The sequence below is a fragment of the Leucoraja erinacea genome, chromosome 2 (assembly GCF_028641065.1).
Source record: "Leucoraja erinacea ecotype New England chromosome 2, Leri_hhj_1, whole genome shotgun sequence".
NCBI lineage: Eukaryota > Metazoa > Chordata > Chondrichthyes > Rajiformes > Rajidae > Leucoraja > Leucoraja erinaceus.
In genome coordinates, this window is record NC_073378.1 from 23,998,322 (window position 1) to 24,017,001 (window position 18,680).

At 47.3% G+C, this 18,680-nt stretch overlaps 1 protein-coding gene across 3 annotated transcripts in view; it reads right to left on the reverse strand.

Annotated features, from left to right (window-relative positions):
* The window catches only part of fbxl7 (F-box and leucine-rich repeat protein 7), a 59,176-nt gene that overhangs the window by 34,911 nt on the left and 5,585 nt on the right, over positions 1–18,680 (reverse strand). The window contains exon 2 of one of the 3 annotated variants that reach the window (XM_055653080.1): positions 11,027–11,269. The exons of 1 other annotated variant lie outside the window; for it this stretch is intronic. The gene's annotated coding sequence lies outside the window, so the exon portion shown is untranslated. Of the gene's footprint in view, positions 1–11,026; positions 11,650–18,680 lie in introns of those variants that run through there. One more of the 3 variants, XM_055653089.1, reaches the window with a different exon arrangement.

The following is an 18,680-nucleotide window of genomic DNA, read 5'->3' on the forward strand; positions in this document are numbered from 1 at the left end:
TATTGAGGGAGTGCAGCGTAGGTTCACCAGGTTCATTCCCAGGATGGCGGGACTGACATATGATGAAAGAATGTGTCGACTGGACTTGTATCACTGGAATTTAGTAGGATGAGAGGGGATCTTATAGAAACATTTAAAATTCTTAAAGGATTGGACAGGCTCGATGCAGGAAAAATGTTCCCGATGTTGGTGGAGTCCAGAACCACAGTTTAAGAATAAGGGGTCGGCCATTTAGGACTGAGATGAGGAAAAACTTTTTCACCCAGAGACTTGTGAATCTGTGGAATTCTCTGCCATGAGAAGGCAGTGGAGGCCAATTCACTGGATATTTTCAAGAAGGAGTTAGATTTAGCTCTTAGAGGTAACGGAATCAAGGGATATGGGGAAAAAGCAGGAACGGGCTATTGATTTTAAATGATCATATTGAATGGTAGTGCTGGTTCGAAGGGCCGAATGGCCTACCTCTGCACCTATTTTTCTATGTTTAGTCAGAGTCATAGAATGATATACTGTGGAAACAGGCCCTTCGGCCCAACTTGCCCACTCCGGTCAACATGTCCCACCTGCCTGCGCTTGGTCCATATCTCTCCAAACCTGTCCTATCCATGTACCTATCTAACTGTTTCTTAAACGATGGGATAGTTCCAGCCACAACTACCTCCTCTGGCAGCTCGTTCCATACACCCACCAAAAAGTGACCCCTCAGATTCCTATTAAATCTTTTCCCCTTCACCTTGAACCTCTGTCCTCTGGTCCTCGATTCTCCTACTCTGGGCAAGACTCTGTGCACCTAACCGATCTATTTTCTCTGTACCCTTTCCAGCTTGACAACAGCTTTCCGATAACATGGTGCCTAGAACTGAACACAATACTCTAAATGTAGCCTCACCAACGTCTTATGCAACTGCAACATGACCTCATAACTTCTATTCTCAATAAGTAAAAAGGAACTGCAGATGCTGGTTTAAACCGAAGATAGACACAAAAAACTGGAGCAACTCAGCAGCCCAGGAGGCATTTCTGGAGAGAAGGAATGGGTGACGTTTTGGGTTGAGACCCTTCTTCAGATTCTGTCCCACTGAATTAATCCAGCTTTTTGTGTCTAACTCAATACTTTGGCTGAAGAAGGCCAATGTGACAAAAGCCTTTTTGACCACCCAATCTACCTGCAATTCCACCTTCAGGGAGCTAGACACCTGTACTCCTAGATCCCTCTGCTCTACACTACCCAGAGCACCACCATTCACTGTGTAGGTCCTGCCCTTGTTAGACTTCCCACATTGTAACACCTCACATTTTATTGATCCTGCTGCAATCGTGCACAGCCATCTTCACTATCTGCAAAACCACCCACTTTTGTATCATCAGCAAACTTGCTCATCTTTCTCAAACTAATTCTCAACTAAGTCATTGATATAGATGACAAACAGTAACGGGCCCAGCACCGAACCGAGGAACACCTGCGTCTATAAATGAAAAGACTAATGTGGAGGGTGGATCACAGTGAATCTCAAAGGAAGGACAGGAAGGGATCAGTGAAGGAATAATGGTGGATCTGATGGGCTGGAGTGTGTTTATTTCAACCCTAGAAGTTTCATGAGGAAAGCAAGTGAACATCCAACCACGATCAGTGCTTGGATCCATGATGAGAGAGACACGACTGGCAGCTCAATGCTCCAGGGGTTCCGTGTATGAGAAGTGATAGCGGGAGGGGTGAAGAGGTGGGGCAGTTACTGTACTGAGCATGGAGACCGTCACAGTGACACTCGGAGAACACACTGCAGGGTTCATCCACTGAGCTTGGACATGAAAGGTGCAAGCACTCTAATGACATTGTACTCTCCCGCTCAACCCCCAATACCAAGTGGGGAGGAAAATAGATGTAGACAGATGAGCAACAGGGTTGTTCAAGTGTTGGAAGCAACTGCAGATGCTGGTTTTGTTTACACTGAAGGTAGACACAAAAAAACAGGAGTAACTCAGCGGGTCAGGCAGCAACTCTGGAGAAAAGGAATAGGTGAGGTTTTGGGTCGACAACCCTTATTCAGACCGAGTCAGGGGAAAGGAAACGAGAGATATAGAAGTTAATAGAACAAATGAAATGTTCGAATGTTGGATTTTAACTTCCCCCATATTGACTGGGACTTAGTGCAAAGGGTTCAGACAGTTAAGTGTTTACAAGGAGGGTTCCGGAAACGTTATTAGACAATCCAACTGGAGGAGAGGTGTAGAAGAGAAAAGTAGAGCACAGGAACAGGTGAGGTAAAGTTTATTATTATCACATGTACCAAAGGACAATGAAAAGCTTTGTTTTGCATGCTATCCAAACAGATCAAATCAGATAGTACTATACATAAATACAATAATTGAAGTACAACAGGTAGAGCAAAGGGGAAGATACAGAGTGCAGAATATAGTTCTCAGCATTGTAGCGCATCAGTTCCAGAGACAAAGTCTAATGTCCGCAATGGGTTAGAGGTGAATCAGACAGTACCCTAGCTTATGGAAGGACCGTTCAGAAGCCTGATAACAGAGGGGAAGAAGCTGTTCCTAAGTCTGGTGATGCGCGCTTTCAAGCTTCTGTACCTTCTGCCGGACAGGAGCAGGGAGAAGAAGGAATGACCGGGGTGGTACAAGTCTTTGATTAGACAGCCTGAGATGCAGATGGAGTCAATGGTGGGGAGTGTGGTCTGTGTGACGGACTGGGCTACATCTACAATGGTGGGGAGTGTGGTCTGTGTGACGGACTGGGCTACATCTACAATGGTGGGGAGTGTGGTCTGTGTGACGGACTGGGCTACATCTACAATGATGGGGAGTGTGGTGTGTGCGATAGACTGGTGAAGGACTGGGCTACATCTACAATGATGGGGAGTGTGGTCTGTGTGACGGGCTGGGCTACATCTACAACGGTGGGGAGTGTGGTCTGTGTGATGGACTGGGCTACATCTACAACGGTGGGGAGTGTGGTCTGTGTGACGGACTGGGCTACATCTACAATGGTGGGGAGTGTGGTCTGTGTGACGGACTGGGCTACATCTACAATGATGGGGAGTGTGGTCTGTGTGAAGGACTGGGCTACATCTACAATGATGGGGAGTGTGGTCTGTGTGAAGGACTGGGCTACATCTACAATGGTGGGGAGTGTGGTGTGTGTGAAGGACTGGGCGACATCTACAATGGTGGGGAGTGTGGTCTGTGTGATAGATCTGGGCTACATCTACAACTCTCTACCATATCTTGCTGCGGTGAGCAGAGCTGTTCCCAAAGCAAGCTGCCAGTATGCTTTCTATGGTTGATCTGTAGGAGCTAGGAAGGATCATTGGAGTCATGCTGAATGTCCTCAGTCTACTAAGAGGCATTGGTGACATCCTGGCTGTCGCATCAATGTGGTTGGTCCACCACGGACCATTGGCAACTTCAAGCTCTCGACCATTTCCACTTGGGCACCGGTGATGCCGATTGGGGCATGCACTCCACAATGCTTCCTGAAGTCAGGCCCTTCGGCCCACAATATCTCTGCCAAACATTACGCTAAAATAAGCTAATCCCATCTGCCTGCACATAGAGTCATAGAGTGATACAGTGTGGAAACAGGCCCTTCAGCCCAACACGCCCAAACCGGCCAACAATGTCCTAGCTACACTCGTCCCACTTGCCTGCGCTTGGTCCATATCCCTCGATACCTGTCCTATCCATGTACCTGTCCAACTGTTTCTTAAACGATGGGATAGTCCCAGCCTCAACTACCTCCTCTGGCAGCTTGTTCCATAAACCCACCACCCTTTGCGTGAAAAAGTTACCTCTCAGATTCCTATTAAGTCTTTTCCCCCTTCACCTTGAGCCTATGTCCTCTGGTCAATAACAATAACAACATTTCAAAATGTGCATGCATAGTAAAGGTGTACATGGATATAGGTCAAACACAGGCAGGTGGGATTAGTGTAAATGGGGCATGTTGGTAGTGGTGGGCCTAGTGTAAATGGGGCATGTTGGTCGGGGGGGGGGGGGGGGGGGGGGGGTAGGGGGGGGGGTTTTTGGGGGTGTGGGGCTAGTGTAGATGGGGTGTTGTGGGGGGGGGTGGGGGGGTGGATTGGGGGGTGTTGGTGGGGGGGGGATTGGTGTAGGGGGGGCTTGTTGGTCGGGGGTGGGACTAGTGTAGATGGGGCATGTTGGTCGGGGTGGGACTAGTGTAGATGGGGCATGTTGGTCGGGGTGGGACTAGTGTAGATGGGACATGTAGGTCGGGGTGGGATTAGTGGAGATGGGGCATGTTGGTCGGGGTGGGACTAGTGTAGATGGGGCATGTTGGTCGGGCAGGTGGAACTAGTGTAGATGGGGCATGTTGGTCGGGGTGGGCAGGTGGGACTAGTGTAAATGGGGCATGTTGGTCGGCATGGGCAAGTTGGGCTGAAGGGCCTGTATCACTCCATGATCTGCAAAAGTGCAACACCTTACAGCTGCTGAGATTAAACTCCATCTACCATTTTGCGCTCCTACTTTTCTTTTAATCCAACGATGTGCTGCCTCCCGGGTGCCAGGATCCAGGATGTCACAGAGAGTGCAGAAAATCCTCAAGGGCGAAGGTGAACAGCCGGAAGTGGTGGTGCATGTTGGCACAAACGATGTCGGAAAGAAGGGGATGAATATTCTGCAGCGTGACTTTAGAGAGCTCGGAAAAATGTTGAAATGCAGGACCTCCAGGGAGGTTATCTCCGGTTTGCTTCGTGCTGGTGAGAGCAGGAACAGGGAGATACAGGACCTGAATGTGTGGCTAAGGAACTGGTGCAGGGGGCAGTGATTAAAATTCTTAGACCACTGGGATCTATTTTGGAGTAAGGGGGAATTATACAAAAGGGACAGATGTTTTTATGTAGTTTTTGTTATTTTATGTTGGGGTGTGTGTGTGGGGGGGTGGGGGGGGGGGGAAACTTTTGAATCTCTCCCTGCACTGGAGACCCGACCTTTTCTCGTCGGGTCTCAGCTGTCGTTGGGGCCGCAGCGAGGAGCGGCCTCCAACGGGAAGAAGCCGGGGACTCAGGTGCCGACTCACCTCACCGTCGAGGAGCTGGCCGAGACCGGAGCGGTGAAGGAGCGTTGCCGCTGCCGCTGCTGCTGCTGCTGCTGCTGCTGCCGCTGCTGCTGAGTCGGAGGCTGCTGCTGCGGGTCTGCGGACGGCGGCACCGGGAGCCCGCGGCTCCCTGGAGGGAGACCGCTTTTCGGGGCTCCTGCAACGGCGACTTCTCCCGCCCGAGTTGCGGGGTCGAAGAGCTGCTGGAGTGGGGCCTAGCACCACTGCCCCGCGCGGCTTGGAATGCGGGACTTTGCGAGCGCACGCCGGGGGCTCCAACATCAAGACCCGGTGTGCGACCTCGCACCACCCGGCGTGGCTTCAATGGCCGCGGGACAATCGCCATCGCCAGCCGGGGGCTTTGACTTTGACTCTGACATCGGGGGGGAGAGAGTGCAGTGGAGAGATAAGTTTATTTGGCCTTCCATCACAGCTATGTGATGGATGTTTATGTAAAATGTAATTATGTTGTGTCTGGGGTCTATTTGTGTGTAATGTATGGCTGCAGAAACGGCATTTCATTTGGACCTCCAGGGGTCCAAATGACAATTAAATATACTCTTGATACGCTCTCTTGATTGCACCTTAACAGGTGGGTGACCCACATTCTGGCAGGCAGGCTTGCCACTGCGACACAGATGGTTTTAAACTAAATAAGGGGGGGGAGGGGCGTGTCAAATGGGATAGTCAAGGATGGAGTTAAAGGGAAAGAGAGTAAAGGGATAGTTAATGCCTCAGAATTAATGGGAAAGAAAGCTCATAAAGGGATAGGAGAGTATGGCCAAGTGTAATAGGGATCGATGTGAAAGGTGAGATGCGTAAGGAATTAAAAGTATTGTATATGAATGCGCGAGTATAAGAAGTAAAGTGGATGAGCTTAAGACTCAGATAGAGGTTGGTAGATATGGCATTGTGGGGATTACTGAGACTCGACTGCAGGAGGATCGGGCCTGGGAACTTAATATTCAGGGTTATACATCCTATAGAAAGGACAGGCAGGTGGGCAGAGGAGGGGGGGTAGCTCTGTTGGTGAGGAATGGAACTCAGTCCCTTGCGAGGGAAGACATAGGGACTGACGAGGTAGAGTCACTGTGGATTGAGTTGAGGAATTGTAAAGCCAAGAAGACACTAATTGGTGTTATCTACAGACCCCCAAATAGTAGCCGGGATGTAGGGTGTAAGTTGCAGCAGGAGTTAAAACTGTCATGTAACAAAAGTAATGCCACTGTGGTGATGGGGGATTTCAATATGCATATAGACTGGGAAAATCAGGTTGGTTCAGGACCCCAAGAAAGAGAGTTTGCAGTCTGCCTCCGAGATGGATTGTTAGAGCAGCTTGTAATGGAGCCGACCAGAGAAAAGGCAATTCTGGATTTGGTGTTGTCCAATGAACCAGATTTGATAAGAGAACTTGAGATAAAGGAACCGCTTGGAGGTAGTGATCATAATATGATTAGTTTTAATCTGCAATTTGAGAAGGAGAAGGTTAAATCGGAAGTGGCAGTGATGCAGTTGAACAAAGGGGACTATGAAGGCATGAGAGGGGAGCTGGCCAAGGTAGACTGGAAAGGGATCCTATTAGGAATGACGGTGGAACAGCAATGGCAGGAATTTCTGGGCATAATCCGGAAGACGCAGGATCATTTCATTCCAAAAAGGAAGAAAGATTCTAAGGTGAGTAGGAAGCAACCGTGGGTGACACGAGAAGTTAGGGATAGAATAAAACTAAAAGAAGATGTATAACACAACAAAGAGTAGCCGGAAGCCAGAGGATTGGGAAACTTTCATAGGACAACAGAAGGAAACAAAACGGGCAATACGGGCTGAAAAGATGAAGTACAAAGGGAAGCTGGCCAGGAATATAAAGGACAGTAAAAGCTTATTTAGATATGTTAAGGGAAAATGAGTAGCAAAGTTAAATGAGGGTCCCTTGAAGGCAGACACGGGTGAAATTATTATGGGTAACAAGGAAATGACAGAAGAGTTGAATAAGTAGTCAAGAAGGAACTGCAGATGCTGGAAGATCGAAGGTACACAAAAATGCTGGAGAAACTCAGCGGGTGCAGCAGCATCTATGGAGCGAAGGAAATAGGCGACGTAGCGGAACTGATAGAAATTTTCATTAGGCGAGAAATAGTATTGGGTAGGCTAATGGAACTGAAGGATGATAAATCCCCTGGGCCTGATGGTCTGCATCCCAGGGTCCTCAGGGAGTTGGCTCTAGAAATAGTGGACGCATTGGAATAATTTTCCAATGTTCAATAGATTCAGGATCAGTTCCTGTGGATAGGAGGATAGCTAATGTTATCCCACTTTTCAAGAAAAGGAGCGAGAGAGAAAACGGGGAATTACAGACCAGTTCACCTGACTTCGGTGGTGGGAAAGATGCTTGAGTCAATTATTAAAGAGGTAATAATGGGGCATTTGGATAGCAATAAAAGGATTAGTCCAAGTCGGCATGGATTTATGAAAGGGAAATTATGCCTGACTAATCTTCTGGAATTTTTTGAGGATGTGACAAGTAAAATGGATTGATGGGGAGCACAGGAGGCTGGTGACTAAAATTAGAGCACATGGTATTGGGGTTAGGGTGTTGACGTGGACTGAAAATTGGTTGGCAGACAGGAAGCAAAGAGTAGGAGTGAACGGGTCCTTTTCAGAATGGCAGGCAGTGGCGAGTGGAGTGCCGCAATGCTCCGTGTTGGGGCCGCAACTGTCCAGAACCAGGGGCCACAGTCTTAGAATAAAGGGGAGGCCATTTAAGACTGAGGTGAGAAAAACTTTTTCACCCAGAGAGTTGTGAATTTGTGGAATTCCCTGCCACAGAGGGCAGTGGAGGCCAAGTCACCGGATGGATTTAAGAGAGAGTTAGATAGAGCTCTAGGGGCTGGTGGAGTCACGGGATTATGGGGAGAAGGCAGGCACGGGTTATTGATAGGGGATGATCAGCCATAATCACATTGAATGGCGGTGCTGGCTCGAAAGGCCTAATGGCCTCCTCCTGCACCTATTTTCTATGTTTCTATGATTCAAAGTCAACTTTTACTTGCTTTTTGCCAAATGTAATTTATTTGTCATCGGCCACTTGAGGCATTATGGGTAGAGCTGAGAAGTAAGAAAGCTGCAAGTAATCCAATGGGATTGTGCTAGAGGCCCCCCAATAGCCAGCGGGGGAGAGGAACAGTAACGTGGACAAAAAAGATGCCAAAGCCACGGGGGGGGTCTTTATGGGTGGCATTAACTTGTCCAATATTGACTGGCACTTGCTCAGTGCCAATAGCAGCAGTTGTCAGGTGTATCTAAGAGGGCTCCCTGAAACATGATGTGGACAGTCCAATCCATGCAGGAAACATAGTGGACCTTGTGTTGGGAAATGAGCCTGGCCAGGTGACAGGTGGTTCAGTGGAAGAACTTGTTGAAATTGTTAAGATTTTAATTGTAAAAGTCTTGTGGGAAGGAGCGGAGTGAGACAAACTTTAACGTGGTTAAGCAGGAGCTCAGGAGGGTACACGGCGAGCAGTTAGTGGGTAAATCTGACACGTGGCAGTCGTTTCAAAGCCGCTTGAGCAATGTTCACAACTGGCATGCTCCAGTAAGGAGGAGGGAGATAGGCAGCAAAGTTGGGCAATCTTGGGTGACCAAAGAGGTTGTGAATTTGGTCAAAACAACGAAGGCTGAAGTAGGGCGAATGGGACGGAATCAGTCAGAACTCTGAGGAATATCAAGAAAGGGGGAAAGATCTCAAGTGGGCAAATAGAAGGGCCAAGAGGGGCCACAAAATGTCTTTGCAGAGTTAGAATAAAGGAAATCCCAAATCTTTTTATACCAATATTAAACACAAAAGGGTAACCAGGGAGAAGGATAAAGCAAGGAGATAGATGATGCCTGGAGTTAGAGGATGTAGTCACGGTGCTGGTTTGGACAATCTTAAAATTATTGAAGCAAGTCCATCTGGCATTATCACATTGCAGCATCTGTGGAGAACATGGATAGGTGACGTTTCAGAGTGCTGGAGTAACTCAGCAGGTCAGGCAGCATCTGTGGAGAACATGGATAGGTGACGTTTCACAGAGTGCTGGAGTAACTCAACAGGTCAGGCAGCATCTGTGGAGAACATGGATAGGTGGGACCCTTCAGACAGCAGAATGCCTTGATACAGTTGCTGTGCACCAAGCTTGCGAATGAGAAAACTTATCAAAACCCCTCACCTAACCTGTATCAGGATTCTAACTTACTCATCGAAGATGACCGGGGGATGTAGTCACGGTGAAAGGACAATACAATCTTAAAATTATCTGTTAAGGGGAATCCATCTGAATAGGACATTGCAGGGTCATCTTTTCTTACAACAGGGTGGTGGGTGTATGGAACAAGCTGCCAGAATGCTGGAGTAGTAACTCAGCGGGTCAGGCAGCATCTGTGGAGAACATGGATAGGTGACGTTTCACAGAATGCTGGAGTAGTAACTCAGCGGGTCAGGCAGCATCTGTGGAGAACATAGATAGGTGACGTTTCACAGAGCGCTGGAGGCAACTCAACAGGACCGAAGGTCCTGTTTCCACGCTATTAGTGGAGGTCCCCAGGGATCTGTGCTGGGTCAGTCCACGTGTGTTTGTGATGTACAGGTCCACCACTGATTGTCCGGCACCCTTGCTTGGATTACCCATATTTCCAGTCCCGTAGTAATCATACAATGATACACCTGCTAATTATACCCCTTCCGTGCCTCTAAGGCATGGTTATCCCAAACTTCAATATAACAAATTTCGATCATGTAAAACAATGTACAGGTTTACATGGGGCTGATGGGCAAACGCTTTGCAGCAGGTTGGACTAGCGTAGCTGGGACATGTTGGCTGGTGTGGGCAAGTTGGACCGAAGGGCCTGTTTCCACGCTATTAGTGGAGGTCCCCAGGGATCTGTGCTGGGTCAGTCCACGTGTGTTTGTGATGTACAGGTCCACCACTGATTGTCCGGCACCCTTGGTTGGATTCCGACATATTTGGCATTCCCGAGTAATGGCTGCAGATGGCACCTGCTAATCGACACGCCGACTTGCTCAGCAGTCCCGATGGGGTTGAGATCGGTGGACCTACCCCGCCGAGGCGACTCATTTTCGGGGGGACTTCGGGTCAGATTTCATGTGATTTTGTCCAGGTTAAAGTGGTCGTGGGCCACTAGGGTCGTGGACTTTTGGGGTCTTGGACCGTTGGGGTCGGGGACGGTGAGGAAGGCTGTCAAAGTATAGAGGAGTCGGATATGGATCATCAGCAAAAACGGGCAGAGCAATGGCTGCAGAGGGTTTATTCTGAGCAAGTGCCGACAGGCGTTGCAGTCCCGATGGGAGGTTGAGATGCGGCGGAAAATATAAAATCATTGCAAGCCCATTGACACCATTGGTGAACAGAGGGACTCTTCCACCAAGTAGAATGAGGGGAAGATGCTCCTGCAAACACACCAACAACAGGTTCTTGGACACGGGGACAGGAAGGCTGTCAAAGTATAGAGTTATGGATCATCAGCCTCCACCGGGCAGAGAACCTCCACCAACAGATTCACCTCCACCTTTGGGAACAGATTCAAGGGACCAACAGATTCACCTCCATTGCAAGGTTCACCCCACCACCACCATTGGTGAACAGATTCACTCTCCACCAGTAGATTCAGGGGACCAACAGATTCACCTCCACCAACAGATTCACCTAACAACAGGTTCACCTCCACCACCACCAGCAGATTCACCTCCACCAGCAGATTCACCTCCACCAACACCAACAGATTCACCTCCACCAACACCAACAGATTCACCTCCACCAACACCAACAGATTCACCTCCACCAACACCAACAGCAGATTCACCTCCACCAACACCAACAGATTCACCTCCACCACCACCAGCTGGTTCACCTCCATCAGGAGGTTCACCTTACCTCCACCACATACACACACACACACCTCTACCTCCACACCACTCTCATTTGGAACTATATCACCGCCTCTTCAGTGATTGGGTGTACGTCTTGCATCTCCTTCCCAAAGGCACTGTGGGAACATGTACACCACATGGATGTGCAGCAGGTGCAGTAGATGACATGGGCACTGTGGGACCATGTACATCACATGGACTGCAGCAGGTACAGCAGGTCAAGTAGATGACATGGGCAATAACTGTTGGCCTCACCCAGAAATACCCAGATCCTGAAAAATTGGTAAATAAGAAAATTATGGAAGGAATTGTCATAAGGACATAAGTGATGGGAGCAGAATTAGGCCATTCAGCCCATCAAGTCTACTCCGCCATTCAATCATGGCTGATCTATCTTTCCCTCTTAACCCCATTCTCCTGCATTCTCCCCATAATTCCTGATACCTGTACTAATCAACAATCTATCTACCTCTGGCTTAAAAATATCAATTATTTGGAGGCTCAATGAGACAAGAGTAACTTGTACAATTAAAGTTCAGTGACTATCAGCGCTCTCCTTAAAGCTCACCCACTATTTTACTTTCAAACAATCTTTCTGATACATAAGGATATTGAAAAGTGTTCAATAACATTGTTTTTCCTGTGGTTCACCCCGAGTCTGTATGTGTGTGAGTGAGTCTGTCTGTATGTGTGTGTGTCTGTATGTGTGTGCGAGTCTGTGTGTGTGTGTGAGTCTGTGTGTGTGTGAGTCTGTGTGTGTGTGTGAGTCTGTGTGTGTGTGAGTCTGTGTGTGTGTGTGTCTGTATGTGTGTGTGTGTGTGTGTGTGTGTGTGTGTGTGTGTGTGTGTGTGTGTGTGTCTGTATGTGTGTGTGAGTCTATGTGTGTGTGTGTGTGTGTGTGTGTGTGAGAGTCTGTGTATGAGTCTATATGTGTGTGAGTCTATATGTGTGTGTGTATGTGAGCCTGTGAGTCTGTATGTGTGTGAACCAGTATGTGTGTGTGTGAGCCAGTGTGTGTGTGCGCGCGCGCGCGTGCGTGTCAGTAAGTCTACATACGTTGCTGGCCTTACCTGACTGGTTAGCACACAACACAACAAAAGCTTTTCACTGTACCTCAGTACACGTGACAATAGACTAAACTAAACTGAACCGAGGTGGGATGAGCTGATAAATAAAAAGGGGGTGCTCACCTTGCTGGGAATGTACTACTGGCCCCCAAATAGTCCACAGAAATGAGAAGAGTAAATATGCTATGAGATTGCAGGCAGCTACAAGACTAATAAAGTCGTGACAGTAGTGGATTAGTAGCTGGGACAGTCATGGTGCCTATTAGACGGTGCAGGAGTTGCAAGCACTTTGAGGTCCTGAGCTATGAGCAGACTAGGACTATTCCTGGGAGTGCAGGGGAATGAGTGGTGACCTTATAGCGGTGTAGAAGATCATCTTCATCTTCTTGTCGTGTCGCTACACTATTCCAAGCCACGGCACAATGCAGGCTCTGGCATGTGGGTGGAAGACCTTGAAATTTTCTGGTTTGCAGGGCTCTGGGAGGAGGGGGCAGGTGGATAACGGTGTAAAAGATCATGAGAGGAATAGATTGGGAGAATACAGTCCTTTACCATAGTAGGGCAATCAAGAACCAGAGGACATTGGTTTAAGGTGAGGGGGGGGGAAACATTTAATAGGAAGCCGAGTGGCAGTTTTTTTTACACAAAGGGTGGTAGGGAAATGGAACAAACTGCCAGAGGTAGTTACGGTAAAATAACAACTTAAAAAAAAAATGCGGACAGGAAGATGAATTGGATAGGTTTGAAAACACATGGAACAAATGCAGGCGCATGTCAGTCAGTGTGGGCTAGATGGGCTGAAGGGCTTGTTTTCAGACTGTATGACCATGTAACTAAAAAGGTTGATTAGGGCAAAGCCATAGACGTTGTCGATATGGACCAGCAAGGCATTCGATAAGGTTGCTCTGGAAGGTTGGACTCAATGTGATCCAAGGAGAGCTAAACAAAACGAGTTAAGAGATGTTTTGGCTTCATGTTCAGCACACACATTGTGGGCCGACAGGCTTGATGTTGTACAATATAAGGTCATAAGTGATAGGAATCATTTTGTGGGGAACCGCAAAACTAAGTGCTGGGAACCCAGCTATTTACAATATATATTAATTATTTGGACGTGGGAATTGAATGCAACATCTCCAAGTTTGCAGATGACACTAAGCTGGGGGGCAGTGTTAGCTGTGAGGAGGATGCTAGGAGGCTGCAAGGTGACTTGGATAGGTTGGGTGAATGGGCAAATGCATGGCAGATGCAGTATAATGTGGATAAATGCGAGGTTATCCACTTTGGTGGCATAAACAGGAAAGCAGGCTATTATCTAAATGGTGGCCAATTAGGAAAAGGGGAGATGCAACGAGACCTGGGTGTCATGGTACACCAGTCATTGAAAGTAGGCATGCAGGTGCAGCAGCCAGTGAAGAAAGCGAATGGTATGTTAGCTTTCATAGCAAAATAATTTGAGTATAGGAGCAGGGAGGTTCTACTGCAGTTGTACAAGGTCTTGGCGAGACCACACCTGGAGTATTGCGTACAGTTTTGGTCTCCAAATCTGAGGAAGGACATTATTGCCATAGAGGGAGTGCAGAGAAGGTTCACCAGACTGATTCCTGGGATGTCAGGACTTTCATATGAAGAAAGACTGGATAGACTCGGCTTGTGCTCGCTAGAATTTAGGAGATTGAGGTGGGATCTTATAGAAACTTACAAAATTCTTAAGGGGTTGGACAGGCTAGATGCAGGAAGATTGTTCCCGATGTTGGGGAAGCCCAGGAGAAGGGGTCACAGCTTAAGGATAGAGGGGAAATCCTTTAGGACCGAGATGAGAAAAACTTTTTTCACACAGAGAGTGGTGAATCTCTGGAACTCTCTGCCACAGAAGGTAGTTGAGGGCAGTTCATTGGCTATATTTAAGAGGGAGTTAGATGTGGAACTTGTGGCTAAAGGGATCAGGGGGTATGGAGAGAAGGCAGGTACGGGATACTGAGTTGGATGATCATATTGAATGGCGGTGCAGGCTCAAAGGGCCGAATGGCCTACTGCTGCACCTATTTTCTATGTTTCTATGAATAGAATTAGGCCATTCAGCCCATCTTCTACTCCACCATTCAATCATGGCTGATCTATCTCTCCCTCCTAACCCCATTGACCGGCCTTCTTCTCATAATCCCTGACACCCGTACTAATGATGAATCTATCTATCTCCGCCTTAAAAATATCCATTGACGGCCTCCACAGCCTTCTGTGGCAAATAATTCCACAGATTCACCATCCTTTGACTAAAGGAATTCCTCATCTTCCTAAAGAAACATCCTTTAATTCTGAGGCTATAGCCTCTAGTCCGAGACTCTCCCACTAGTGTAAACGTCCTCCCCACATCCACTCTATCCAAGCCTTTCACTATTCAGTATGTTTTAATTAGGTCCCTCATTCTTCAAAAATCCAGCGAGCCCAGTGCCGTCAAACGCTCATCATATGTTACTCATTCCTGGGATCATTCTTGTAAACCTCCTCTGGCCCCTCTCCAGAGCCTGCACATCCTTCCTCAGATATGGGGCCCAAAATTACTCATAGTATTCCAAATGCAGCCTGACCAGTGCCTTATAGAGCCACAGCATTACAACCCTTCTCTGGTGTATGGTGTACTGTTCTCAGTTGTGTTTTATGACTCGATAATAACTATATTGTGGAGCACTTTAGACTATCACCACTGCAATAAAACCTGTTAAAGCAACTTTAGACTTTGACTGAAGAAGGGTCTCGACCCGAAACGTCACCCATCCTTTTTCTCCAGAGATGCTGCCTGACCCGCTGAGTTACTCCTGCACTCTGTGAAACATCACTTATCCATGTTCTCCACAGATGCTGCCTGACCCGCTGAGTTACTCTGGCACTATGTGTCTATGTATTGCAACTAAAACACCATTTGTTGGGTGACATAGAAACATAGAAAATAGGTGCAGGAGTAGGCCATTCGGCCCTTCGAGCCTGCACCGCCATTCAATATGATCATGGCTGATCATCCAACTCAGTATCCCGTACCTGCCTTCTCTCCATACCCTCTGATCCCCTTAGCCACAAGGGCCACATCTAACTCCCTCTTAAATATAGCCAATGAACTGGCCTTGACTACCCTCTGTGGCAGAGAGTTCCAGAGATTCACCACTCTCTGTGTGAAAAAAGTTCTTCTCATCTCAGTTTTAAAGGATTTCCCCCTTATCCTTAAGCTGTGACCCCTTGTCCTGGACTTCTCCAACATCGGGAGCAATCTATAAGTTTCTATAAGATCCCCTCTCAATCTCCTAAATTCTAGCGAGTATAAACCAAGTCTATCCAGTCTTTCTTCATAAGACAGTCCTGACATCCCAGGAATCAGTCTGGTGAACCTTCTCTGCACTCCCTCTATGACAAGAAGGTCCTTCCTCAGATTTGGAGACCAAAACTGTACGCAATACTCCAGGTGTGTTCTCACCAAGACCCTGTACAACTGCAGTAGAACCTCCCTGCTCCTATACTCAAATCCTTTTGCTATGAAAGCTAACATACCATTCGCTTTCTTCACTGCCTGCTGCACCTGCATGCCTACTTTCAATGACTGGTGTACCATGACACCCAGGTCTCGCTGCATCTCCCCTTTTCCTAGTCGGCCACCATTTAGATAATAGTCTGCTTTCCTGTTTTTGCCACCAAAATGCATAACCTCACACTTATCCACATTATACTGCATCTGCCAAACATTTGCCCACTCACCCAGCCTATCCAAGTCACCTTGCAGTCTCCTAGCATCCTCCTCACAGCTAACACTGCCCCCCAGCTTCGTGTCATCCGCAAACTTGGAGACATTGCCTTCAATTCCCTCATCCAGATCATTAATATATATTGTAAATAGCTGGGGTCCCAGCACTGAGCATTGCAGTACCCCACTAGTCACTGCATGCCATTGTGAAAAGGACCCGTTTACTCCCACTCTTTGCTTCCTGTTTGCCAGCCAGTTCTCTATCCACATCAATACTGAACCCCCAATGCCGTGTGCTTTAAGTTTGCATACTAATCTCTTATGTGGGACCTTGTCGAAAGCCTTCTGGATGTCCAGATACACCACATCCACTGGTTCTCCCCTATCCACGCTACTAGTTACATCCTCGAAAAATTCTATAAGATTCGTCAGACATGATTTACCTTTCATAAATCCATGTGACTTTGTCCAATGATTTCACCACTTTCCAAATGTGCTGCTATCCCATCTTGAATAACTCACTCTAGCAGTTTCCCCACTACCGATGTTAGACTAACTGGTCTGTAATTCCCCGTTTTCTCTCTCTCCCTCCCTTCTTAAAAAGTGGGGTTACGTTTGCTACCTGCCAATCCTCAGGAACTACTCCAGAATCTAAAGAGTTTTGAAAGATTATTACTAATGCATCCACTATTTCTGGAGCTACTTCCTTAAGTACTCTGGGATGCAGCCTATCTGGCCCTGGGGATTTATCGGCCTTTAATCCATTCAATTTACCCAACACCACTTCCCGGCTAACCTGGATTTCACTCAATTCCTCCAACTCCTTTGACCCGCGGTCCCCTGCTATTTCCGGCAAATTATTTATGTCTTCCTTAGTGAAGACGGAACCAAAGTAGTTATTCAATTGGTCCGCCATATCCTTGTTCCCCATGATCAACTCACCTGTTTCTGACTGCAAGGGACCTACATTTGTTTTAACTAATCTCTTTCTTTTCACATATCTATAAAAACTTTTGCAGTCAGTTTTTATGTTCCCTGCCAGTTTTCTTTCATAATCTATTTTTCCTTTCCTAATTAAGCCCTTTGTCCTCCTCTGCTGGTCTCTGAATTTCTCCCAGTCCTCCGGTATGCTGCTTTTTCTGGCTAATTTGTACGCATCATCCTTTGCTTTGATACTATCCCTGATTTCCCTTGTTATCCACGGATGTACTACCTTCCCTGATTTATTCTTTTGCCAAACTGGGATGAACAATTTTTGTAGTTCATCCATGCAGTCTTTAAATGTCTTCCATTGCATATCCACCGTCAACCCTTTTAGAATTAATTGCCAGTCAATCTTGGCCAATTCACGTCTCATACCCTCAAAGTTACCTTTCTTTAAGTTCAGAACCATTGTTTCTGAATTAACAATGTCACTCTCCATCCTAATGAAGAACTCAACCATATTATGGTCACTCTTGCCCAAGGGGGCACGCACAACAAGATTGCTAACTAACCCTTCCTCATTACTCAATACCCAGTCTAAAATAGCCTGCTCTCTCGTTGGTTCCTCTACATGTTGATTTAGATAACTATCCCGCATACATTCCAAGAAATCCTCTTCCTCAGCACCCCTGCCAATTTGATTCACCCAATCTATATGTAGATTGAAGTCGCCCATTATAACTGCTTTGCCTTTGTCGCACGCATTTCTAATTTCCTGTTTGATACCATCTCCAACTTCACTACTACTGTTAGGTGGCCTGTACACAACACCCACCAGCGTTTTCTGCCCCTTAGTGTTTCGCAGCTCTACCCATACCGATTCCACATCCTCCAAACTAATGTCCTTCCTTTCCATTGCATTAATCTCCTCTCTAATCAGTAACGCTACCCCACCTCCTTTTCCTTTCACTCTATCCCTCCTGAATATTGAATATCCCAGGATGTTCAGCTCCCAGCCTTGGTCACCCTGGAGCCATGTCTCCGTGATCCCAACTATATCATAGTCATTAATAGCTATCTGCACATTCAACTCATCCACCTTATTACGAATGCTCCTTGCATTGAGACACAAAGCCTTCAGGCTTGTTTTTACAACACTCTTACCCCTTATACAATTATGTTGAAAAGTGGCCCTTTTGATTTTTGCCCGGGTTTTGTCTGCCTGCCACTTTTACTTTTCACCTTGCTACCTATTGCTTCTACCCTCATTTTACACCCCTCTGTCTCTACGCTCACACATTTAAGAAACCCTTTCCCTTTAACTCCATCCTCCACTATCCCATTTGACACCCCACCCCCCTTATTCAGTTTAAAGCCACCCGTGTAGCAGTGGCAAACCTGCCTGCCAGAATGCTGGTCCCACACCTGTTAAGATGCAATCCGTCCCTTTTGTACAGTTCCCCCTTTACCCCAAAACAGATCCCAGTGATCTAAGAATCTAAATCCCTGCCCCGTGCACCAGTTCCTCAGCCACACGTTCAGGTGACAAAACGTGTGTGACGTCAGCACCCAATGTTTGACATAATCCTGTTTTAAAGCGCGCTGTGATTGGAGGAATTCCAACACCGGGAACTGAAATGCAATGATGTCTGATTTCATATCTACTGCAAGATCATAGAGGCTTTGGGGATCATGACAGAAGCCTCCTGGTGGCGATCCCTGGAAGTGACGACATGATGCACTCTGTGACGCCTCGGGCGACAATTCTGTCAGCATGTTGGACGACGACAGAAGCCAAAAGCGAGCTCCATCGTCTGACGCACGAGTCAGAAACACATTGGTGCGCTAGCACAGGCACTAGCAAATGTGGGAGTAGAGTTAGCTGCTGTATCCACACAGTCTATAGTACTGGACCAACAGTGGAACAGAGTTAGCACTGGGTCCACCTGCCTGTACCCCACA